General features: G+C 52.8%; 1 long non-coding RNA gene across 1 annotated transcript; it reads right to left on the bottom strand.

Moving 5' to 3' along the window:
- Positions 1 to 644: 644 nt before the first annotated feature.
- Positions 645 to 4752, bottom strand: LOC108585424. Its single transcript, XR_001901718.2, has 2 exons — positions 4256 to 4752; positions 645 to 4158 (listed from the first exon to the last, which is right to left on the bottom strand). It is a non-coding gene; the product is annotated as an uncharacterized LOC108585424 (long non-coding RNA).
- Between the last annotated feature and the right edge of the window lie 20343 nt (positions 4753 to 25095).

The raw sequence follows: 25095 nt of genomic DNA, 5'->3' as shown, positions 1-25095 counted from the left end.
GGAGAAGCACTGGTCACTCAAAGAGGCTGGTCAGTCATTTTGTGACCCTGGAGCACTCTTCTCTAATGTGCTGTCTTGAGCACTGTCTTTGTTTCTTTGGGAATTTCTTGGTCTGATTGTCAGCAAGGCTGTTTTCCACATTCTGGGAGTAAACAGATGTCCTCTGCTGTGGAACAACTAGAGATTCAGCAGGTCAAGGCAGCCTCCATAGAACCTATGACATCTAATCCAATGCTTGCTTTAGGGACCAACACATTGGCCAGGGTCAGTTGGGGACAGCAGGAGGTGCCCTCAGTGTGTGATGGCTTGTGCCTTGACCACTAACTCACCGTGTGGCCTGGGCCTGTTTCCTCATCTGGAATATGGGAAGATTGGAGGGGACAGCACCCCAGCCTCCTTCCAGTTCTTCCTCCGTGATCTACCTGTCTTCCTGTGCTAATTCAAAGACAGGGAAATCTCCCACGATGAGTGTCCCTATTTCACCAGCCAATACCACGTGTGTGCACTCACACACACTCCTGCACACACAGGCAGCTGTGACTCACCCGCCTCAAGTCCCTGATTCAGTCTTCTAGCTCAGCAGCTCCAGACATTTGAATTTCATACCCTGGCAAAATTTCCAAAAAATATTTTTGGGACCAACACAGGGTTGCCAATATTTTATTTTGTCAAATAGGACATTAAAAATAGCAAGTACTACCACCTGCTGCAAACATTGAATCATAAAAGGATAATATAATCAAGGGTAATACTTTCAAGTTTCCTGTGTTCTCCTCATTTTTTGGACAAGGGTGAAATTCCTGCTGGAATAGACAATTGTTAGTGTTCCCTGTGTTTAGGAATAGCTGTTTTATCTTTTGACTTTTGCTCTTATTAAAATGCAAATGCTGTCTGAGGGCCAGCCTCAGTTGGCCACAAAGGAGTGAAGGGCTTGTGGGGAGGGTGTGTGGCAGGCTGAAGGAGGGGACAGGAAGGGCTTTGAGCTGAGCCCTGAACATCAGGTCTCCAGAAGCTCAACAAGCCAGAGAGGAAAGAACTCTCACCCATGTCCCCAGGCACATCTCAACAGCCTCTTTAATTGAGACGTTTGAAACTTCTCAGCCCTGGGAGAAAGTGTTGGGTAACAGGTGAAGCTCTAGTCAAAGGAAGGCTGAACTAGAAATCTCCTCTCTGGCCTTGAAGCTGTGCCCTCTTAACACCTCCCTAGCTGCCACATTAGTTGTGAAATGTTTGCCCAAAGCCTATGAGAAATACTGTGTGTGTGTGTGTGTGTGTGTGTGTGTATGACAGAGAGAGAGAAATCTCTGCAACCACCATAAGTAGTTTTTGTAGAAGAGAGAAAGAAGTGGAAAGTAAGTTGTCCAGCCCCACAACAATGGTGTGAGTCTATTTTTAACTTTTTTGGGTCACAGGACAACACATAGCATTGGTGATTCACTCTGTCTGGACCGTGCAGAGCCAAATTCAAAGAGTAGACCCCTCCTACCCCCAATGCATTCTCCCAGTGCCCTATGCACTGTGCTACTATTCCTTTAAAATGTGCTTCTGTGTCACCAAAGGGGACCAATCAGCATGCAGGGGGAGGAGCTACTTGGGGCCCTGACCACCTGTTGTGCCAATAAAATAAGAGTCTATAGGGACTGCTCAGGAGTGACAGCCTCCTGAGGAAGCTTGGAGCAAACCCGTTTAAAGGGACAGTGTATCAGATGGGCCACTCAGGTGGTATAAAGCATTCAGAGTCCCTGAACTGAGCAATGCAGCCCCAAAGTGGCTGCTGTCCTTCTGGAAGATGATAATTTGCTGGAAAAGACAAGCGATTTATCTGTCTAATTGGGCTTTTATTTGCATTTTAAATCATGCTCTTTTGCTAAACTAATGGACCCCCTATTTATAGATGACTCCAACACAAAGTGACTACTAATTACTACAATTAATATCACGTTAAGGGCTTGCCAGCCAACTTCACAGCAACTTGTATCGCCTACTCATTTTCAATTAAGGCACATTGACAGGGAGAATACGTGGTTATTAAGAGAGGGCCCTGGGGTGTAATTACTGCTCACGAAGGTCATTAAGCAACTCCCCTGCAGGGTTGGCACCTTGGCGCCCAGGGGCTGGGGCCCAGATCCACATCCTACCCGGGGCCATAAAGGCACAGTGCCCCAGGCTGCCAGGCAGATGGCAAGCCTGGCTCTGACTTGCCTGGAGGTGGAGCAGATGATGCCAGGATGCTGGGGCTGAGACAGCAGAGGCAGGGCAGCTAAGGGGGCCATTCCTCCTCCTGAAGACAGCAGTTGTGGCAGCCACCGGAGAGCTGGCAGGAGCACCGCAGCCTCCCTGGAGCAGCACGCAGCAAGTGTCTATGAGACCTCCTCTGGGACAGGCAGGGGGTGGCAGTAGGGGAGCAAGGTTCGGGGGAGCCTGGGAGGCAAATGCTTCAGGGCTGGTAGGGGTCCTGGGCTCCAAATGCTGGGGAATGGCCACTTCTGAGGAGGAGGAGACCTTGGGGTGAAGCGAAGCCGTTAGAGAGTAGGAAAAGGCCTGGAGGGGTGGGGTAGCGGTTGGAGGAGTTGGAGAATATGAGCATTTCAATATTCGGGGCCAGGGTGCTTGTGACCAACTGTCCACTGATTCTTCCTGACCTGGCAGCCACAGCCCACCTGCCACAGTCAAGGCACGGGCTGTCAGCTCCAGAGCCAAACCCAGGGCCCAAGCAGGGGAAGGCCGGGAACCTATGAGGCCCAGGGCCGAGACCTGCTGGTGGTGGGTGAGGACCTGGCACAGGAGGTGAGCAGCCCCTGGCAGTGGGGTGCTGGAGCTGGGCCTGGGAGCCAAGCCAGGGCCTTCCTGACTTCAAGAACTCTGTGTTTACAAACTTGCAATGGGCCAGGGTGGAAGATTTAGATCATGAAACATTACAAACCTACAAATGCCACAAACCAGGTGTTCTCCTTCAGAGAGCTGGGTGTGAACCATTTCCCAGCACACCACAGCCTTGGGGCAGCCTGTCAGGGCACTGCGCCCTGGGGACTGCACTGTGGAGCCTTGTTTATTTCCTTAGCACCTGAACCCACGTCCGTGTAGTGTACTCGGTAGGAGCTCAGTAGGCGTTGACTGCACTGAGTTCGAGGGGTGGAGAGGAAGTCCAATTCTAAGAAGCGGGCTGCATAGATAGCGTGGCTTCTCAGGAATCAGGTGGGGCTGTGTTCACCTCCAGACCTGGGGTCTACATTTGGGACAAACCTACAAGTCTGGACAGGCACTCCCTCCCCCATGGCCTCAGTCTCCAAGGAGTCCCTCTCTCACCAGACCAGCACCCACACACCACCAGCTGCCTCGTCCGGGAAGGGGATTGGGCCTCCATGGGGAATGGGCTCTGGAGTATTGCTGAGTATGGGGAGGGAGGGCCCTCAGCCCACTGGGGAGGACTGAGTTGGGGGGTCCCTGGGATAGTGTGCAGGCCCAAATCATGGCTGTCAGGTTCTTCTGGCCACGCTCCTGAGAAGGCTCTGCCCATCAGCCCTGCACTAATGAGTCCTCTCCAGGCTCTATCCTCACTCCTCTGTCCTGGTCACCTTCATTGCCTTGTTCTCGGGTGTCCTCATCCTTTTCAAATCACCTCCAGCGGCCTCTGTGTCCCTCCTCTATCCTCTCTGCAAGGTAGGTCTTCGTCAGCACTGGGAGGGAAGGGAGAGGAGGAGGCGGGGTCGTGGTGCTGCGTGTTAGGATCAGGTTTGCTGCACGAGAATGACAGTGGCTCCTGTAAGACGTTTCTCTCTCCCTTACCATGGGAAGTCCAGGGCTGGGATTGGTGGTGCCATGCCTATCTCGTTGCTCTGCCATTCTCATAACGTGGCTCCCACCTCACGGTCCAGGGTGGCAGCCATCACTCCTGTCTGCCTCTGGCCAGCAAAGGAGGAAAGGGCAGGAAGAGGAGCATGCTGGTCCCTTTGAGGCACTTCCTGAAATCCACAGGTGGCAACTATTCTGTCTATCAATTTCTTGTACCTGAGTTGTGGCCCCCCTGTGCTCAGAGAGGAACTTCCTTTGCCTCCAGGTCCAGCCGTTGTCCCAAGAAGGCAGCACTCCACTGGCAGGGGACCCCAGCAGACCTTGTCCAGGTGCCACAGGTACACGGTTGTGGGCTCGCCTTCCTGCCTGTGGCCAAGAAGCACTCCCGTGTGACCACAGCCTCTGTGGCAGGATGCCAGGCCCCGAGGAGCACACCAGATGCTGGGATTGCCATGGAACCCACCTCTCCATGGGGTGACTTTCACATGTGCAGCCTGGTCAGGGTTGGGGGTGTGGAGGGAGCAGGACACAGTGTCCACCATCCCACGGGCTGGGCCTTGTGCCCTTAGCTGTCAGCCAGATTGTGCCTGGTAAACCATCTCTACTTCTTTGCTTTCTTCTTTCTAATTTCCTCCAGGAAACTCTCTGAATGTTTGCTGGGCTAAAACCTGAGAAACTGAGGAGGTGATTAGAAGAGTTTCAGGAGCCAGGCACCCAGGGAGGCAGGGCAGATGGTGACCTCCTTACAAGGCCACTGATACTCTCCCCCATCTTCCAGGGCTGGGACTCAGCATGGTTCTCCCCAGCTCTGCAGAGCCAGGGACCGTCCACTCAGGAGCCGGCCTGACCAGGGTTAGCCCTCCCAGTGGCTCGGCCTCTCCTCTCCTGGTGTGACTCTTTTTTTTTTTTTTGAGAGAGGGAGTCTTGCTCTGTCACCCAGGCTGGAGTAAAGTGGAGCGATCTCGGCTCACTGCAACCTCTGCCTCCTGGGTTTAAGCAATTCTCTTGCCTCAGCCTTACAAGTAGCTGGGATTACAGGCACCCGCCACCACGCCCAGCTAATTTTTGTATTTTGGTAGAGATGGGGTTTCACTACGTAGGTCAAGCTGGTCTCAAACTCCTGACCTCAAATGATCCGCCTGCCTGGGCCTCCCAAAGTACTGGGATTACAGGCATGAGCCACTGCGCCCAGCCGTGACTCTTCTTCAGGCCCCATTTCTACCTCCCCCAGCTACCCTTTCTCTTCCCTCCCAAGTAGCCCTTGCCAGCCATCAGGGCTGATATCAGGGGCCTCCGTGGATTAGGAATGAGGGCAGCAGCAGGAGCATGACTCTGGGTCCCCCAGGTGGGCTCACATAGGCTTCCTGGCCTCCTGCTGCTTTTTTGCTTCCTCTACCTCCACTCCCCAGGCTCGGCTCTCCTGGGGCTCAGTAGGCAGTTCAATGAGGGATGCCACCAAGATGGCACCTCCACCCCGGGCCCAGTGGGGGTTGTGTCTCTGGGCAGAGCTTCCCCAGTGGCTGTCCCCATGGGCCCACCAAGCTGTCTCATTCAGAGAGGCTGAGAACTGGCAAGGAGGAGACAGGCCGTCACTTCCCACCGGTTGGAGAAGGCACATAGTAGGCACTAAATAAATGCTAGTCTTCCCAGCTTTCTCTTCCCCTGCATAACACGAAGTGCTTCGTGAAAATTTCTGGTTACTCATAAAAATCTTAAATAGCTCTCACTTTGTAAGTGTTTAGACAACTTAAAAATGTAACTTCCCCACCACCCGGTTTCCTTTTCATGTGCTAGTGGGGGCCGTGTTTATATACACAGTTATACCGCTGAAAGAAAGGGTCTTGGTGGCCACGATGCGACAAAGCCGGATGTCTGGGGTTTTGGTAATTGTCTTAGTGTGTTTTGTGTTGCTTATAATACAATATGTGAAACTGGGTAATTTATAAAGAGAAAGAATGTATTTCTTATAGTTACGGCAGCTGAGAAGTCCCAAGTCGAGGGGCCACATCTGCTGAGGGCCTTCCTGGGGCAGGGCCTCTGCAGAGTTCCCAGGCAGGCCAGCTCAGGTCTCTCTCCCTTTTATTATAAAGCCACCAATCCCACTCCAGTGAAAACCCATTCATCTACTAACCCATTAATCTGTTAATCCATGAGTGGACCAATCCTTTCATAAGGGCAGAGACCTCCTTTCCCAATCACCTCTTAAAGGCCCACCTCCCAATACTGTGGCACTGGGGATTAAGTTTCAACAGGAGTTTCGGACGTGATAAACATTCCACTATAGCAGTAAGGGTAGCTGGTGCAGTCGTGTGCTTCATCTCTTCTTGGGCTGGCCTCTATGTCGACCCCCACTGCTGAGGCCACTCCCTGGGGCTCCTCCACTCCCTGATTCTGTCCAGGAAGCGACCCACATCCACCCCTCCTCCTGGGTCCTTCCTCTTTCTCTTGACTGGGGCTCCTGACCTCGCCCTGGTCCTCTGTGCCTCGGGCTGCTGGGCCTGCCTCACCTCCACCCTGCTCGGCCATAGCCCCACACCCATCACATCCATAGTCCGGCTACCCATTGAGCTGCTTCCATGGCCCGTTCCCAGAGCTGCTGGGCACGTAACATATCCCTACCTAGATCAGGCCTGTGGGCACCTAGCTGGCCTCTAGTTAGCCCCTTCTCATCCTCAAAGCCCTCTGCCTCTTGGTAGAAACCACCCCTCCTATTTCACAGAGAAAGAGAAGCTGTCAGAGAGGAACCCTGACCTCCCTCCCATTATTGCCCTCTTCCTCTCCCCCACCTGCCATTCCTACCGGCATTTAAACACCTGAGGCCTCCCTTCCGAATGGGAGCACCTCTCCCAGCCCTCACAGGGCCTAGACGTCAGGGCTGTACTGAAGTCTAATTCTGCCATCTCCCCCGCCTTCTCAGGGCCCACGCGACCGAGGCAGCGAGGACTCGGCTGGCTGTGCCTCTGCTCTGCTGGGATTTCCGCCCTTCCTACCCACACGGCTCCCTCTTCCTCATGGTCCAGCTCAGCTCTGCCTCCTCCTGCTTCCTTCTGCAGCTCTGTACAATCTTCCTCTGGTTTAATTTCCTGCACCTGCAGCTCTTGGGCGTAATATTAATTTGTCGTGTGTTTGTTTTGTGTCCCACCCTCTCAGCAGAACATCGGGTCCAGGAGGGCGAGCGCTTGTCTGTCTTGTACGCAGGTGTATTACCAGGGCCTTGGGTGTATGATTGAGCAACACAAAAGACTTATTCTATGAATGAATGCATGAATAAGTGAACGATCTTTATTCTGATTCTATAGGTAAGGAACTAAAAACAGCCCCTCCCTGGCCACTCAAGCCTTCCTGCTTCTACCTGGCACACCCTTCTTCCATCCTGGGCGGCTCTCCTGCCTCTGTCTGCACTCCAGCCCTGGGAAGTCCTGCCCACACTGGGCACTGGGCTTATCTCCTTTCACTGAGCTTTTTATCCATAGGCCAGCTGGGATTCTTCCTCTGCACAGTCCCTGTTACCAGGCATGGTTCATACCAAAGCTCCTTGAGTTGATGAAAGAGAAAAGGGGATTTATTAAAACAAACCCCAGTAGCTCACCTGCCTTCAGAACAGGCCAGGGGTATCTCAGATGGGTTTGTGAGGTGTCTCAGGACAAGCCATGTGCTACAGACACCCAGAAGCAGGGCTTCACCCCACCCCCTCTCCTCTCTTGGTACCTGGGACACCCCAGGTTGAACTCCTAAAACTTTAATTGCCCCCTCCCAATGATTCAAAGGTCCTGCATTTTCTGGAAAACAGAACTCCCTGGGCAGACTCACAGGAGCACAGCTGATGCCTCCACCCAGTTCTGCATGAGCCCAGTGAGAGAGTTTTCTGGGTTAGCACTGGGGGTGGCTGAACTCATGTGGGAAACGATCCCTAGAGGGGGACATGTCTGTGATGGGTCAGAGCACTGGTTTGTGTGAACTGCCCCAAGCTCATTATCGAGGAGAGTTTGAAAGGCTCCAAGATTCCATCACCTCCTTCCCTGCTAGCCTCAAAACCTCCCAACCAGAGTGCTCACAATGAAGCCAGGGTGGGCTAGGAGTCAGGAAGGCACAGAGGGTCAAGAAGATGGGATGGGGCCAGGGAGGAGGTTCCTAGGGAGGGGTTCCAGACACCCACCTGCCACTGGACTCTGCCAGAGCCAGAAGGTGGCTCAAAGGAGAGCTGAGACTCATTTTGCATATTCCTTGCCTTTCACCCATCTTCCTGGTTCCCAGTGGCAGGATGATTTCCTCCCTGGCAATGGCCCCTGTACAAACAGCATAACTAGGCGGTAGCTGGATCTTCAGGGACCCTTCCATACTTTCGGGTCAGATACCCACATCTTCCATCTCTCTTCCTCAGGGGCCTCCAGAGTCTTGCATGCAAACTTTGCAAATGGACACGGCCTCTTCTGCCTATAATTTGCCCCCTTCTTCCATCCTCTCCCTCCGCACAAGCTACCGCTGTGCACCTGGTTTCCCAGGGCTCGCGTTTTCTCTGTCTCTGTCCATCTCTCTCCCTATGTCTGTCTGTCTGTCTCTCTCTCTCTCACTAGCCACCTCTACCCCTTCATCAGTCTTTAAGCCTTGTGTTTTCCAAGTCTCTGTCTCCATCACAGTTTCCCAAGCTCAGCCTCTGTCATCCCTGCTTTATAACCGAAATGGTCTCCTAATCGGCCCTCTGCCTCCAGCCTGGCCTGTGCCATCTGCATGCTAAGGCCTTTCTCCAGCCCACACCAGATCCTGCCTCTGGTCACTCCTCTTTGCTGGGCCCACAGAGCCCTGTGTGCACTGGCCTGCCTGCCTCCCATTTCTTCAGGCAACACCCCAGCTAGTTCCTCCCAGCTCCTAATGTTGTCCGCTGCCCCCCAGATCCTTTCACTTGGCTAGCTCCTGTCCACCCTTGAGGTCTTAGTTTAGACATCTCTACCTTGCAGAAGCTCCCTCTGCCTGTTGCCCCCTCTAGGCTGGGATTTGCTGCTCTCCTTTGTGCTTTCCAATGCGCTGTGTGGTCCCATCCTGAAACACCGCACCGCAGGGCCCGCTCATAATGGCAGGGACCGTCCTTCTTACCCTCCACCAAATCCATAGTAACAGCCCAGTCGGCAGGAAGGCTGGTGAAGCCATGACTCTGCTCTCGACATGAGGGGCCTTTTCAGGGAGGAGGAGGGGACAAGGAGGCCTGGTGAAAAGCTGATGGTGGAGGCAGCTATGTCAAGACGTGGTCAGGATGCTGTGCCCAAGACCCCTCCTCCCCGGCCATCAGTAGTGACTGCGCTCAGGGAATGTCCAAGGTGGCGCTGCTGGAGGAGATGTGAGCGGAAAGTGAGAGGCCTAACGGGCCCAGTCTGCCTGTTGGCCTCTTTCTCTTTCCTCTGGACATGGGGCCTTGAGGAACATCAGCACTTGTGACCACGAAGATGGAGGTGACATGCTAAGGACAGCAGAAAGATGGACGGGGTCCTGATGGCCTGGGCCCCAGCCCTGGACTGCCTACCTCCATGTAACAGTGGGCATGGCTGCTGTGACTGGCCTATGGAGCAAGTCCTGGGGGAGATTTTCCACCCTCCTAGGATGTCCTGGCTCCCCACTGCGGACCTGAGGCATCTCCTCCCCACCACCCCCTGACCTGTGCCATCATCCCTGCTCTGGAGACCCCACTCCAGGCACAGTCCTAGGCCAGGAGCACAGTCAGGAGGTCCCCAGGCTCTATGAGTCTCTGTTATTTTATGTTGTAACCCTCAGTCTGTGTTGAGGCTCCCTTGGTTCTCCCCAGTCCTGGAGGAGGGGGTTAGTGTGTGATGTCTGACTCTTGGCTATCTGGCCCTACTCCCCTTGATTGTGGGCTGCCATGGAAACCCACTGACCACAAGGCTTGGCCCCTGACCCTGAGGAGGCAGTCCCCTGACCCAGCCTCCTGGGATCATCTGGACCCTAAGCTGGGGGGTGTGAGCTGAGGGGTGTGAGCTGGTGGTCATGAACCAGGTTCAGCCTCTGAAGTCCAAGCCCAGAGGTGAATATTTGGCTGATTCACCAGATTGTCGGGTCCTAGCCCATCTGGCAGGACACGGGACTTACAGCCCTAGGCCTGGCTGGGGCTGGGCCCCGTTTTTCAATGTCAGCACTTTGCTCCCTGTTCCTCAACACCAGACACCCTGTCAACACCTTGGAAAAGACCAGGGAATGCTGGCAGCCAAGGAAGCCTGTTGGAGCTTGAAGAGCTACATCCCCTGATAATGATGGTGGGCACTGGGCAGCCAGGTCTGCAACTTTTAACCAACACAAAGACTGGGTAAAGAAAATGCCATTTATTTATTTGGTTGGCAGCTTTTAAAAAACTGCTCAAATGCCCAGTCTGGTTTAAAGTTCAGTCCCATTTGGAATCAGGAAGAGTCTCCCCAGACCCCAGGTGTGGCTGGCTCCTGTCTGCAGAGAGGGGTTCATTGTCCTCCTGGGTGCGGGTCGCGGCTCCTCCTTCTGGCTGGAACAGCACTCTGGCTGGCGCTCTGAGCTGGTTGTAGTTTCACGCGGTCCAGTCTAGTGTCTGCACTGAACTGACCCCCACCATGCTGGGCACCTCTGTAGCCACACAGCCTTCTGGGTCCTGCTTACAGCACGTGGAATCAGGGCAGTTCAGGAAAACCAAGCCTTAGTGATCTCCTCAGCCTGCCCATGCAAGGTGGCCACGGAGCAGGTGCATGCCCAGGTGGCCATAGGGCCACTCGCCCTTCATTGACTTTACTTAGCTTGTGATGGTTCTCCCGCTCTGAAGCAGAAACCTGAAGAAGGGTTTTTCTCTTTATTCTCCTTCCCAGAATCCTTTGGTGCAGTCAGGGCCAGCTTTTCCCTTCTCTTTCCTACCCAGACCTCACTTAAGTAAAAATTCCATACAGAGTCCAACTCATCAAGCCTCGCCCTCAGCAGACTCCTAAAGATGATTCAGGAAGGTAGACCCTCTTCTTTCAGAACCACAGCCTAGGTTGCCACCTCCTGGGATTGCAGCAAACACCTTGCTACAGAACCAGGAGCTGATGATTACCTGCACCGCCTCTTTCATTCTTTTTAGAACAAACCAGAATGCTTCCATATCAACTTAGCCATAACGTCAGGCCACCTCTCTCTCCAGCTGTATTCCTGGGTTTGTTCCCTTGCTCCCAGATGGCTTTTTCACATGGAAACTGGCTGGTCCAAGACCTTTGTGTGAATTCTCCTTTGTGGAGTTCACCATGTTACTGTAAGTCCATGAAGACATCAAAGCCCTATCCCACCCTGAAACCACTGGTCCTTGCTCTTGTATATGGATTCAGAGCCCTGCCACCACTTCCTCTATACCGCCACACGCTTCAGGGACAGCATTTTAGTCCCCTTCCTGTTCCCAGCCCAGTCTCCTGGGAAGCAATTCCTGCCTGCTCTATTACCCTGTTCTGCTAATAGGGTGCCCAAGTGCCCCATTACTCCTCTGCCTTCCTCACTGTCAGGGTCCCAAGTGCCTGGGTTTCTGCATTGGTGACTATTTTGAGCTAATTCTTAGTTCCCGCCCCCTCAACTTCACCTGCTCTAACTTCCTAAGCCTACGTATCCCCAGAAACCTGAACAGCTTCAGGATGCTTTAACCGCTTAACAAGGATGTTTTGCATCTCAGAAAACCCAATCCCTGATCCTTACAAAAATGGCATTTCTGAAAACTTTTGATGTCAGACACCCTAGCTTGGATTCCATTACCCCACCCAGGGGAACCTGTGAACCACACCATAAGGAGGCAGGATTGTCCCAAGCAGGGGCCTCCTTTGAAAGCCTCTTTTGTGGGCATTCCAGCTCAGAAAACTCTGTCCTGCATCACCCACTGAGGTTTGCATAAGGCCCTCCACCAGCTCTTCTCTGACCTATGGGAGTCGAGTCCTGAGGCTGCTGGGGAGTCTGAATGACCAATACACGGACCCTGTCACTGCCTCCACCCATCCCCAGCTCTCCGCCCCAGCTTCCAATGGGGACTGCTGGCCTCACTTTCAATGAGGCCCAGCTATGCTGCTTGACTACTCTGATTTTGGCCCCCGTCCAGCCCCACTGACTTCCTGCAGCTTGTGACTCCACATGCAATATTCAGGACCAACAAGATTTCAGGTAACCTTCAGGAGACTCCAGAAAATCCAAAGTGAAGACAGAGCCTGAAGACCCATGAATAATTCAGCTAGAGGAAAGGCCCTTCCCACCCACCAATGTTTCTGGTTGGTCAGAGACAAATGGTTTGTGATCACTTTTGAGATTTCTTAAATCTTTTGAATATCCTTATGCTATCCCCTTCTCTGTTCTTAGCTGAGAAGCATTTAAATTGCACAGGGACTCTGCACTTGACTGGGAGATAGTGAAAAAGCAGGGAGCCAGAGCTCCCATCAGCAGCCACTGTGGAGGGGCAGGGAGAGGAACCTCAGAAGGTTGAGTAGGCGGTTGCAGCTGTGAACAGAAGAGGAAGCTGTGATGCAAGGGCAGGCGAGCCCCAAAATTGGGACTTAGCCCAGGAAGGTTCTTGAGTTCTCCCAGGAAAGAATTCGAGGGTGAGCCGGTGGTAGAAGAAAACAGCTTCATTAGGCAGCAGTTTTTCAGCTCCGTGACTGTCCCTGCAGAGCAGGGCTACCCTGTAGGCAGCATGTCAAGAGTAGCAGCTCAGGGACAGTTCCACAGTCATTCTGACACCCACTTTTGATCACATGCCAATTGAGGGGTTGATTATGCAGAAATGTCTAGAAAAGGGGTGAGAACTTCTGGGCATTGCCATGGCAATGGTAAACTGTCATGGCACTGGTGGGCATGTCTTATGGAGAGAGAGGTGCTTTCGGTGCCTCTTCCGTGTCATCCAGTTTTCAATCTGGCCTGAAGTTGAGTCCTGCCTCCTACTTCAGCTGGCCCGAGATCCCAAAGCACAAGCAAGAAAGGGATCATGGGGAATGGACCCAAGATCTGAAAGGGGGACAGGACCGAACTGGCAAGAGTCCTGTCACTCAGGCGGACAGGGGACAAGGAGTGAGGAGTGACAGGGATGGGGAGCTGGGATGACATGGAGGCATATTTGGAGGATGGCTGGTCCATGCAGAGGAAATGCCCAATGGGCACCTCATTCTGTTGGAGATGGTAATGTGGGAGATGCTCACCAATTCCGAGCCTGATGGGTAAGGGTGAAGCATCCAAAGTCACGGCTCATTCTCCATCTCCTGGATCTAGACACCGAGTCCCAGAGGTTCCCTGAGGCTCAGACTTGAATGCTCTTTGGAGATGCTATTGGATGAGGATGGAACTTCCATTAATGGTGTGGAGCCCAGCTAAGGCTGGGCAGGCAAAGAAGACGCAGAAGTGGGTGAAGGGCAATCTGCCCTCCTCCACCCTTTCTCTCCTTTGTGGAATTTTGCTCAGCATTGCCCAGCAGACGCATTTTCACGGGAAGGACTTCAGCCCCAAATTTTCCCACTCAGACCAGTGTCAGCTTGGGGTTCCTCTTTCCCAAGCCCAGAAATTTTCTCTCTTAAAAAGAAAAGATGCAAGCTCCCTAGCAAGTATAGAAAAAGGGTAGGCACCCTTTAGAAGAAAGACACCGGTGTCATCAGCTAATTCCATGGTGAAGTTCTTAAGATCTTCCCCTAGGATCCCTGCCCCACTCCTGCCTCCATTTACCAATATTTCCTGAACTCTGAGTTGGGGGAACCCTGTGGGCTGGCGGGTAGAGGGGGATCTCAAGGTGGCCTCTCTTCCTTTAACTCCTCATTGTGTTGGGGGTTCTGATGTGGCAGTGATGGTGCAGTTAGCTGGGAAAGAAAATGGGGCTGGGACTCTTTGTGCTAAAGCTGGAAAGCGGTCAGGGTGAGCCTCCATCCAAAACCCCCAAAACGCTCAGGGGCAGGGGGAGACAGGTGTGACAGCCCTGCTTGTGCCTGGGGCACCTAACTAAAGGCCTGTCTGGAAACCCTGCTCTCTCCCTGCTGCCTGTTGCTAGACTGGCCACTGTCTTCTCTAGGACAGGGAAGCCCCACAGGTTCACTGTGCACAGCACCACACTTCCCACTCCATCAAAGGCCGGGGACCACGCCTCTCCCTCCCCCACCCTCAGAGCCCCCTCTGCACTGTCTGGCCCTCAAGGGCAGCAGGCCTGTGCCTGGGTAGGGGAGCAGGACTACACATTTTTGGTCCTTCTTCTCCCTGCCTCTGGGGGTTCAGACTCAAAGGAAACTCGTGTTGCATCTCATTTCACAGATCGCTTAGCATGCCATCTGTCAGGGGGCAAGCAGTGGCCAGCCCAGGCCCAGAATGGATTTTCTACCAGGGTCCAACAGGCCCTCTCCCCAGTAAGTAGCTCCCCCACAGGACAGCTCTATTCTGTCCTGGGTTGAGAGACAAGGAGATTTGATAGGACCCCACCCCAATCCCACCCCACTTGAGACTTGGTGCCTTCCCATGTGCTGTCATCCACCCACTCATCCATTCAACAAATACTCACTGGCCACCATCTATGTGGGCCCTGTTCTAGAAGCTGGGGGACAGCATGGTCGAGAATGACCACAACCTTGCCTGCATGGAGCTTCCCTTCTAAGGAAGCAAGAGAGATACCCAACAAAGAGAAGAGATGGGTGAGATCAATTCAGACAATGATAAGCGCTGTGAAGAAAATACGGGGCCAGTGTGACGGGGCAGCCTTGGGCATGGGCCCAGGAGCCACAGGAACTCAGAGAAGGCCTTTTCAAAGGGGATGTCTAAGCTGAGCTGGAGGCATGAGGATAAGCCAGTAGTGCGTAGGAGAAAAAGTGCTTCAGGAGCAGCCAGACAGTTTCTGTTCTGGGAATGGATCTATACCTCCTGTGGTCAGCAAATCTCACAGGGAGAAAGGAGAGAGGCCCAGGGGAGGAGGAATGGGGGTGGAGCAGAGGCCTCCTCCCTAGGAAGAAGCACCTGGCTGTCCTGGCCTCCTGAGAATCCTCTCCGGACAGTGTCTGCCTGGCTTGTCTCTGATGGGATCCCTGCCCACGTCCTTTCAAACCAGGAGCCACCCCTGCTGCCCTTGGCTCGAACTAGTATCACAAGAGAAGAAGCCCAACATCTTAAACCCAGTCCTGTTAAAATCACATCTGAGCCCCTCTCCCCTACTTCCTACTCTGTTCTCTTCCCTCCTTAAACCGTAAGACAATTTCAAGAATAATCTATTAGTCCCTCATTGTTCAGTTCAATCCCATGTGTCTTTACCGACCATCTGGTATGTGCCCTGTTTTCAGGCGTGCCAGAACCTGGCTGTGGGCCCCAGCTCCAGGCCCTGGAGGGAACATCCTACCTTCTCTCCCTGTACCCTAAACCTGACCACTTCCCTCCTTAGTTCTGTCCTCTGAGCTGAGCTGGCAGGGATAATGACGGATTCTATGTCCCCATGGTTTCATATGCAAAGCAGTGACTCCAAAGCTCTCAGCCCATCCAATTTAGACAAGAGGTCTGACTTAGGAAGCCTGCCGGATCTGTCCTACAGTGTCCGAGCCTACACCCTTCCTGAGCGGACTTTCTCTTCCTGGTCCCCTCACCCCTGACCCTGGGTTGCCTGAGGCTTCTCCACGTTCCCTTGAGGCCCCTTGAGGGCCCTAAGCACCCGGTCTAACCCCTTCCTCACCCCTGGAGAATTCATCGCTTCCACCCAGAGATGCCTGCCATCACCCTGTCATCTGCTGTGAGAGCAAATGTCATTGCTGTCTCCAGCAGGTGCCAGGCTTATTCAGTACCCATTAATATCGAACCATCAGCCACCATTACATACGCAGGCAGGCAGCATGTAGGCCAGCTTCCTTGATTGCTACCAAAACCCTTCATTTATCCCCGAGGTCAGGAGGGGCAGAAGGGGCAGAAGGCCTTGTCCTCAAGAAGTTTATCATCTTGCTAGAAAGAAAAAGAATGCCTAGGGAACTCTTAGAGAGTAAAACAGAGTGACGCCTAAACAGAGCATAATAAAGGCTAAGCGAATATGGGCTGCAAAAAAAGTGCTCTGTGTTGTCAGAGGACTGGGGAGACTGTGTGGGCTGGAGTGGACAAAAGGGGCTTCATGAAGGGGAAGGGCTCCAGCCAGGCCTTAAAGAGTGGACAGAGAACAAGAAGGAAAAGTGGGAAGTCACAGATTCCTAGATACCAAAGAAAAAAATAAAAAATGTGGCAACACTCTTGAACGATGCCATGGAATCCCTAGCACCGGGCAGAGGACGGTCCTATGGGAAGTGAGGCTCTGCCTCTGCAGTCCTATGTGTGCCTCTGAAGCATGGGTAGTTGGCCTGTGAGTCCACACCAGCTGAGAGCTGCTGGGATAAGGAAGCAGGTCGGGAGAGGTTCTGGCTGCAGGAGCTCAGGTTTGGGGGCAGGCAGAGGGAGAGAGGCAGTGCGTGTCCACCTTAGTTTCCAGGGAAGAGGCTCTTACCGCCTGCTTGGGAATGGGCTGACATGGACTGTGCTTGGTGCAGGCAGGCAGGCAGCAGAATAGGTAGGGAGGGAAGGGCAAGAGTTGGAGCCACAGTCAGAGACAAGGCCCCCAGAGCAGGCAGCCTGCAGAGCTACAAAACAGTGGCTGCAGAAGACAGGTTTCTACTGGATTGCTGATCCTTTGCTCACATGCGGCCCAAAAGTGTGGACTCATCTCCCAGGCATCCTTTCCCCCTGTCCCCCTCAGGCCCAATGCCTGCCCCTCAGCCTCCCTGAGCCAGGCTGCACCGCCATGGAGGTCTGCATCTTCTCAGGCTGCTTCTCTCAGCCTCCCCCTCTCTATCTTCTCAGCCCCTTTATTCACTTGCTCCTGGATTCCAGGATCTCCAGCTCCAAATCAATCCACACTTAGCAAGCCTCCGCTGCGCCCTCTCCACAGGCCTGAGGCTGTTTCAGGCCACACCGCAGTTCCATTCTATCCCTCCCACCCCATGCCTGGAGATGTGCACTTCAGCCCCAGTGTTTTCATCCTACTCTCCTGTACATCCTCAGTTCCATTGCAGGCTGCAAGACACAGCGGGGCTCTGAGACCAAACGCAAAGGCTGGACGAATGGCTCCAAGCTGCTGGGAGTGAAGCATGAATCAGGGCAGTTTTTCAACCAAAATAGGAAAAAAATACAAATCAGCGTCAAACTGCGTGAGATTCTGATGGCCACCAACCCTGTGACAAACAGTGACCAGGAAGACATGGAAAGGCATTCAAAAATAGTGAGGCGACAACAAAATTGATCCGCCTAATCTAACAACTGACAGGCCTAGGGCGTGGCAGAAAAGCCAAGTATGTAATAGTCTCTCCACAAGTGCCACCAGGCTAGAAAAACAAGTGCTGGCGCCGAGTGGCTGGCGCGGAGTCTCGACGAAGGCGGGTGGAAGAGCTCAGGCGACGGCCTTGGTCAGTGGTGAGTGGCCACAACAGAGTAGAAAGTCTGCAGCAAGATAGAGACTAGGAGGCGCCCAGGGGTTGGTTAAACACAGTTCTACTGTACACAGATAAGCAAACAGCTGCAGTAAAGCTGTGTCTTCCTTAATCACGACATCCCATCTTACTAATTGCCCTGAAATGTCCCCAGAGCTTCTTAGAAGGCTGTCCTTCCAGGGGCACCACTTTTCTGGGTGATTAGTTCAATGCATCCTCCCTGAGCCTGGCCACTCCCACCCACCCTCGGGATGAAATGTCTGTCTCTTGGCTCCGACTGCCAACTCTCTCATCTGGACGAGACACCGAGATGCGGTTCTTTGTTAAAGACACCTGGCAGCGTCAAATACAGAGTTTTCAAATCCACAGAGAGAGGAAAGGAACTGGATTCATTCTCCAAAGTGACAGACCCTGGAGTAGGAGGACTCTGGTGGTGGGGCACTGAGGCTCCCGATGCCCACATCATAATATTTAATGCTCTGGTGGCAGAGTGGCCCCAAATATACCCCTAAAATACCTCATTTCAGGAAGAGGAATGATGATGAAATGTGGTCATTGGTAAGGGAAAAAAAAATCAAAAAGAACTGTTTAAAGAGCAAAAACTCCACAGGAAGTCTTAGAGAATATTTGAAAAAAAAAAAAAAAAAAAGTGTCCTGCAGAACAAAAAGACTAGGCCCATAACTGGATGTCACAGGCAGCTAAATGCAGAGCCTTAGGGGCCACCTTGAGCAGGGAGCCTGCTGGGAGGGAGGGCTGGAGAGGGGGCCTCAGTTCCCCACCCACACTCGAGGGGCTCCTCACAGACCTCAGAAGTAGGAATTAAAGAGTCTTCAGGGCTACAGAAGGCTTCCGTCAGCCTAGAATGAGGGCGGGACGCACAGAACCCCAGACACACACATTTTGCAAATGAATGACAGGTGTCCATCCAGTCTGCCGATGACACACAGAGGTGAGGGAGAAGGACCATTGGCCACCCTGTCCAAACCGGCCCCCTCACATCCAGAGCCTGGCCACGCCGAGCTGGCTTCCAGAAACCTTAGACACTCTAGCCACGAGTGATGCCTCTACCCTTCTTAACAGAACTTGGGCAAAGCCCTGGTCACAGATGCTGTACACCCAAGTACTTTGAGCACTAGAACCTTCTTTCCCCATCGTAGGTACTATGACTATTGTTAATGTAACACTATTATGGAAGCCTCAAAATCCTTTTTCTGGTCCAGACATCGCAAGGCCTCAGGAACATTTGCCCCCAAAACCCGCAGCAGGGCTGTTTTGAATCCACTGCACATCTTTGGGTATATCACAAAAAGGTATCCCCCTCTGGGTGGATCCAGGGCAGGTGGCGCCCTGCTCAGCCTGCTGCATGGGGCTGGGTGTCTGCCCCTCAGATGAGCCCCCAGTGCAGGGTACAACTTGCAGAGGCACGGGTGGAGGGCAGAGGCTTCTCGAGGGGAAATGGCCTTTCGTGTTTACAGTATGGTCGATCATCTGAATGGAGGGCAGGGGACCAGGACAGAGGCAGAGGCTCCTTCCCCTGAGCAGGGGACAGGAAGGATCACCACCACTTTGACAGTTGCTGTTTCTGGCTGGCGACAGGGTGGACCAACATCTATTAGAGGTGACTGCAGAAGTGACGGGCCTTGAAGCCCAGTGGAATTGCTTCATGTTAGTCTTTTTGGTTTTAAGTCAACTTTTGATGCAAGTAGAACACACACACAGAAAAATGCACACACGTGTCATAAATTTCCAGGCCAGTGCATTTCAACAACTGAGTGGACTCATAGGACTAGGATCAAGGGCAGCCATCAGAAGAGTACCAGCCTCCCTCCCTGGACCTTTCTGTGATGTCCCTCCCCAAATGTAATCACTAACCTGAAATCTAACCCCACAGATTACGTTTGCCTGTTTTTTGAACCTTACACAAATGATTGCTAATAATATTTAGCCCTTTTATGGGTGACAGTTACATTTGGAAGCTGTATCATGCTGTTGTATTCCATTGTAGAAATACACAATTTATTTATCCATTATACTGTTAACGGGCATTCAGGCAGTTTGACTTTTCAACTTTTTTTTTGCTGATTACAAAGATAATCAAATAGTCATTGTAAAAAACAAAAAACAAAACAAAAAAAAAACAGTTCCCATTTTCCAATCTCATGGAGAGCTCCAGGGTCTCTCTGGGTTCTCAACATCCAGGCTTCCCTTCCTTCCTTCACTTTTTGGAGCTACTGTCACCAGCATCCACATCGCTGGGCCTTTGTCCCTACAGCTCAGCTCAGCCTCCTTACAATCCCCAACCCAGGCCAGTGTCCGCTCTGCCTTCACACCCCAGCTCCACAGGCACTCAGACTGCCGGAAAGCTGCTCCCGCACAGCCACAGTGCCAGGAACCTCTGCCTCCCTCTCCAGCTGGGCCTTGGGGCCTGCCCTTCCACTTGCTTTGATCAGCTGCCTCACCTCTTGCAACCTCCTCTGGGCTTTTTGCAACCACTAGCCAGAAACTCAGAAGATATCCTCAGCAGCTATTTCACTGAGGAAAGGAGGCCCAGAGCCTAGCGGCCTTCGCCTGCCTCCTGACCCTCCCATGTGCCAGTTGACAGGACCTCCTGTCTCCCAAGGTCTGGCCCTGGACCCTCCTCCCCAGCCTCTCCAGGACTTGAGCCCTGCAGTCTTCTCCCTCGATCCAGAAATCCTCAGCCCCTGCCCTCTCTAGGGCATCTTCCACTCAGGCTGCTAGTGGGCCACTCCTTCCCTCCCTCCTGGGGGCACCAATATGCCCTCCACTCACCCCACAGCAGCAGCTTGAGCTGAGCTCACCAGCAGCCTTGCTAAATCCACAGGACACTGCTCAGGCCTCCAGCACAAAATCTCTAGATGGCATTTGACTTCGTCATCCATGCTCTCTGTTGAGACTTGTCCCTTGACTTCCTGGAGTGCCACTTTTCCTAATTGCTCTCTCTACTCCCGACCCCACCCTTTTTTCACCCTTTTTTAACCAGTTCCTCCAGCTGCCTCTTAATGACAACTTTCTCCAACATTCTGGGTTCATCTCTTTCCTTCTGGGGCTTCTCTCTTAAGACAGAATGTGGGAAACTCTCACACCTCTCCCATCCCTGGTCCCACCCTTCTCCCGGCATTCAGGCCTCCTATCTAGCCATTCTACCTAGAGGTCCCAGAAGGGCCTCAGAATCTCAGGGAGTTTCTTTTTGAATCAAAGCACATTGAATTTTGCATTTAGGAAATAAGCCAACAAGTGTTTTCGCAATACAAGCTACACAATGTAGAGCTCAGCAAAACCTTGGCAGGTGGGCTGCAGAGCAAACAGTCTGTCCCTCCCCAGCCTCCAGGGTGCGCGTCATCCTAGGTGAGGTGCGCTTCCCAAAGTGCCTGAAAGGTGCATTAGAATTGCTGGCAGAGCATGTGGTTTTTCCATGTACGGAGAGGAAACCTGGATTTAAGAGGTGGAGAAACGACACTGGAGAGAAGGATTGTATTTGTCAGGGAGCCAGCAGGAGCCGAGACCCTACCAAACCAGGTATTTTCAGCAAAGCTCAGTGATCTGACTCTTTATCATGACAAAAGTTTGGACCTGCTGCCGTGAGTAGAAGACAACCTAAAAGAGCAAGGGTGTGCAAGGTGGGTAAAGAAGGTTCCATATACAAATGAACAGACTCAGAGAGGGCAGCCAGGCCAGAGCCATGCCTTCCCCTGAGGGATGCAGGCAGCCCACACCAGTCAGCAGGGAGATGCCTGGAGAGATGTCTCTCTGACTTCATTCTCCTGGCGCAGCCAGTGCCTCTCCAATGCAAATGCAAGATATCGGGCACAGAGATCTTGCTGGGAACAGGGCCTGGAGAAGAATGTGAGAAAGAGCAGAAACAGGGGGACTGCATCAGCACCATTCAAGACATCCAAGACAGACTGAGGATCGTCATGGACATTGCAGTAGGGACCAGGAAGTAAACTCGAAGGACCCAGTGACCTTCCTGGAGCCTTCGTCCATTCCCCTTATTGACCCTCCTTTTGTATTGTCTGGATGAATTGCCAGTGAAGCCCTCACTTGAGAGGGTCTGTGTGTTTGTACCACCGCAGGGAAGGCTAAGGGCAAGGCAGGGGTGGGCAGGATCCAGCGAGCCTGCCTTCCTCCCCACTCGATGCCATCCCTAAACTGTCTGAAAAGTGTCACCTGGCTAAGCAAGAAAGCCACTAGAGACGTGGGGTAAAGATGAAACAGGCAGCTCCCTGGAGGCTGGGTTTTTAAGGAGGAAGAAATCTGAGACGGAAAGATGATGTTTCAAAAACTTATAAGGATAAGAGAAATGGTTTACCAAAAGGAAAACCCCAAAGCAGGGCTGAGCATGTGTGTTTCTGAGTGCAGAACTGTTACCAGTGGGGTGGTCAGAGGAGGCATGCTGGAACCTGTCTTATTGAATACTATTTTCAATGGGGAAATGGGATACACAAAAGAGAAATGACAACTGTGGGTGGTTAGATTTCCAACCACAGGGAGAGAAGCTGCAGAAGGACCAGCCCAGGGTGCAGGGAAGTAAATGACAGATTCCGAGTCGACAAGTGTAAGGTGTGGCCCTGAGATAAGGGGGAGGATCCGGGCACCCCTGAGCACAGGAGGCCAACAGAAGAGTGGAACCACCAACTGAAAGCAAAATAGAGCCTCATCTGACACTTCACCCAAGCAAGGTGTTTCCGCACAGGAAACCCACTCATTCTGTTGTCAGTGAAGCAAGATGTTACAAGGCTTTTTCTAGTCCAGAGAAGGGTGCCAGGCAGCTGGGGATGGGGAGAATGGGGGTGTTCTAGAAAGAAGAGGGCTGGGCTGAGCTGTGTGTAGCATCTATCCAGTCTTTTAAGGATATGTCGGCAGGGATCATGAATCAGCCTACAAATCCTACAATATCAAGGCTAAGGCATCCCTTGGGCTGCAAGAACCCGTTGAGTAAAGCAGGTAAGCTCTTCTCTCTGGAGAGTATTCTATGCTAAAAATAAATTTGAAGTAGGGCTTAGATGCACTCAGAGAGAGCCCTATAAGGATAATGGAGGGAGCAGGGGGACCCCACTGGGGGCCCAGCAGCCGAGAGGCCTAGTCCTGTGACTGACCTGCAAGCCTGTCCTTAGTGTCCCTGCCCTGGCAGAAGCTCTAACTATGGCCTTTCTTACATTCCAGGCCACACAGTGTGCACAGCATTGCCAGCTGTGGGCTCTTCCTGTGTGTGGTGAATGAAAGGTAGGCAAAGATTTGTGAAAAATCAGAATGGTTTCCAGGCAACTGTGAGCCTGCTGGTCCCAGCAGAAAGCAGTGTGCACTCATGAGCGGAGCCCAAGGCTCCAGAATGGGCCTTGACCAAGGCCAAGCCCCGGGAGGGATGATGGTGGGCGGTGGGGGCGCAGCGGGGGGTGCGTGGCCAGGTAAGAAGTCACTCCACACTTCCAGTTCATGGCCCAGGTTCAAGACACACCTCCTAACCCCCAAGAAACCGCTAGTGCTGTCTGTGAGGCCCTTCTGACAACCCTAACTGCTCAGACCCCCAGCATTTGCACAGTGGGGAGGTGGGGAGGAGAAAGGAAGGACCCCTATTCTCCACAACGGTGTCCCTTCTTTCTCCCCAAAGGAGCCCCTCGGAGTTTAACTGCAGGTGAGGTGAGCACAAGTCCACGTTCCCATCCCGACCCTGGAAGCCGATCCACTTCCAGGACTTTCTGCTTTCCACCTTCCACCCTGGACCCTCTTCTAAGCAACTTTGCACTTTCCCCACCGTGACCTACTGTGGCTCCTTGGGGGCCACCTGCAGACTGGAAAAGTAGATCTTCCTTCCAGCGTCCTCTTTTCCCACTGCGGTCTCACTCCCATGCCTCACTTCGGCTCTCCTTCTCTCCCCTTCCCTGCTGGGAGAAGAAAGGGTGACAGCCCATCACCGCCCAGCCTTGAGGGCATCCCAAAGGCTTTCAGGACAAAGGGAGGAAAACATTTCCACCAATGACTTTCCACACCCCCACAAATGGCTCCTGCCTCCAGCCATTCCAGAAAGACCATTCCAGACTCAGAGCAGCCCGCCTGCCTAAGCGGAATCTTCTTAGGCGGAGAAGCCAAAGGCTCCAGGTCATCCACAGCTTCCTTTGGAACCTAAAAAGCAGAACTTGATTGCAGTTGTCGTGCTGATGGACTAGGGACCTGCCACACCCACATGTCAAGGGACAGGGAATGAAGACCAGAATAGTCAAGCCAAATGATGAAGACCAGGATACTCAAGTCAAATGACATGGCTGGTGGTAGAGGGAATGGGACTGGTGAAAAAGCAGGTGACGCTAGAAAAATCTGAAAAGTAAAATGTGGGAGAGAGCCAGTGTGTCGAGGTGGAAGGAAAGGCAGCCTCCCTGAGAGCCACAGAGTGAGCCCAGGCCATCGAGTCATCACCATCCACCTCCACCCAGGCTCTTCTGCACCACTGACCCCACCACTGCCCCCTGGACCTCTTCTTTCCCCTGCTTCAGAGTGGCCCAACGACAGGAAGAAGCCATCAGAGGGACTGCTGCCATCTAACGGGATCCCTTAAGACTTGGTGGAACCAGATGTGTCTACTGGTTGCCCTGCAGTAGCCCTGACTTCTTTAGGGGTCACATTTCCCTCTGTGTATGACTGTCTTCCAGCCCTGCCACTATGTGCATCTACACCTTCCCTCAGGAATGTCCTGGGGCCTCTGCTCCTCTGTGTTCACCACGTAGGGCTCCTCATGGACCCCTGTCTCTTGGCACTGTATCTGCTCGGCCCGTTCATCTTGAGCCTTCTTGTTTCTCTGTATTTGCATTCAGTGTGAGGGCCAAAATCCAGAGCTGGTCACAGAGGAGAGTGCCATAATCCTGGGGATGGAGACTTGTGGTATCTGAGGACGGATGTCCCCTGATCTTTACCCTGTCCTTCCCCTTGGCCGGGTAGCAGCCTGTGAGCCCAGAGGGGATTGGGAAGGCAGGCCACATTGCATGAGGAAGCCGCAGACACTCACTTCCTGGCGTCTCTTCCCCTTATCCAAAACCTGTCCTTCCCTGAGGGTGGCTCCTCTTCCAACTCTTCTGAAAGAAACAGTAAGGCTCTTCTCTCTTCTATCTTCCCTCAGGCAAGGACTCCAGGACTGTTCCTTACTGGCTTCTTTCCTCCCACTCCTGACCATTCTAACCCCTCTTGGTGATGCTTCCTCTTCCTCTCAGAGCCCTCTCATGTCACATGACCGTCTTCTTCCCATCTTCATCTATCAACAACCCAGTGTACTTCCACATTTACATCCCCACAGGAGCTTATTAGAACAATGCCTAGCACGTAGTAGATGCTCAATAAATATTTGTTGAATGAATGAATGGAGGGCTCTGGCCTCAGACTCACCAATTTCATCTCTGCCCCAATACTTATCAGCCTAAACAATTTTATCAACCCCCAAGGAGACTTGCTGCTCATCTCCACTTCTGCCATCCATCCCCACAGCCAAACCTTGAACCCAGCATTACCTACGGAGCCCCCACCTTGGCTCCCCACCACTCCCTTCTCTGGAAACATGTTATGGCTGCTCATCCCAACTTGAAGCTCTTCAGTTACATATTATGTTTTTTCTCTACCTCAGGGTCAATCTGTTTAAAACCCTTGGTTCCCTTTTCTTTATGCTGGCCTTGCCTTGCTGGTCTCCAACCTTGGAACAGTGGACCTTTCATTTTTTCAAGTCTTGCCCTTTAGCTCTGCTAAGAGAAAAATGCATAACTACCAGCTTCTTCCATCACAGCTCAGCAGGGCGGGCCCCCCTCTGCTAATCCCTGTTGGCCCTTTTCCCCAAATTCCCAGAATTTATCATTACCCTCAAACCCTCATCCCCATCAG

The sequence above is a fragment of the Papio anubis genome, chromosome 6 (assembly GCF_008728515.1).
Source record: "Papio anubis isolate 15944 chromosome 6, Panubis1.0, whole genome shotgun sequence".
In the NCBI taxonomy this organism is placed as follows: domain Eukaryota; kingdom Metazoa; phylum Chordata; class Mammalia; order Primates; family Cercopithecidae; genus Papio; species Papio anubis.
The sequence above is the reverse complement of the archived record's forward strand: the minus strand, read 5'-3'. Positions and strand labels throughout refer to the sequence as shown.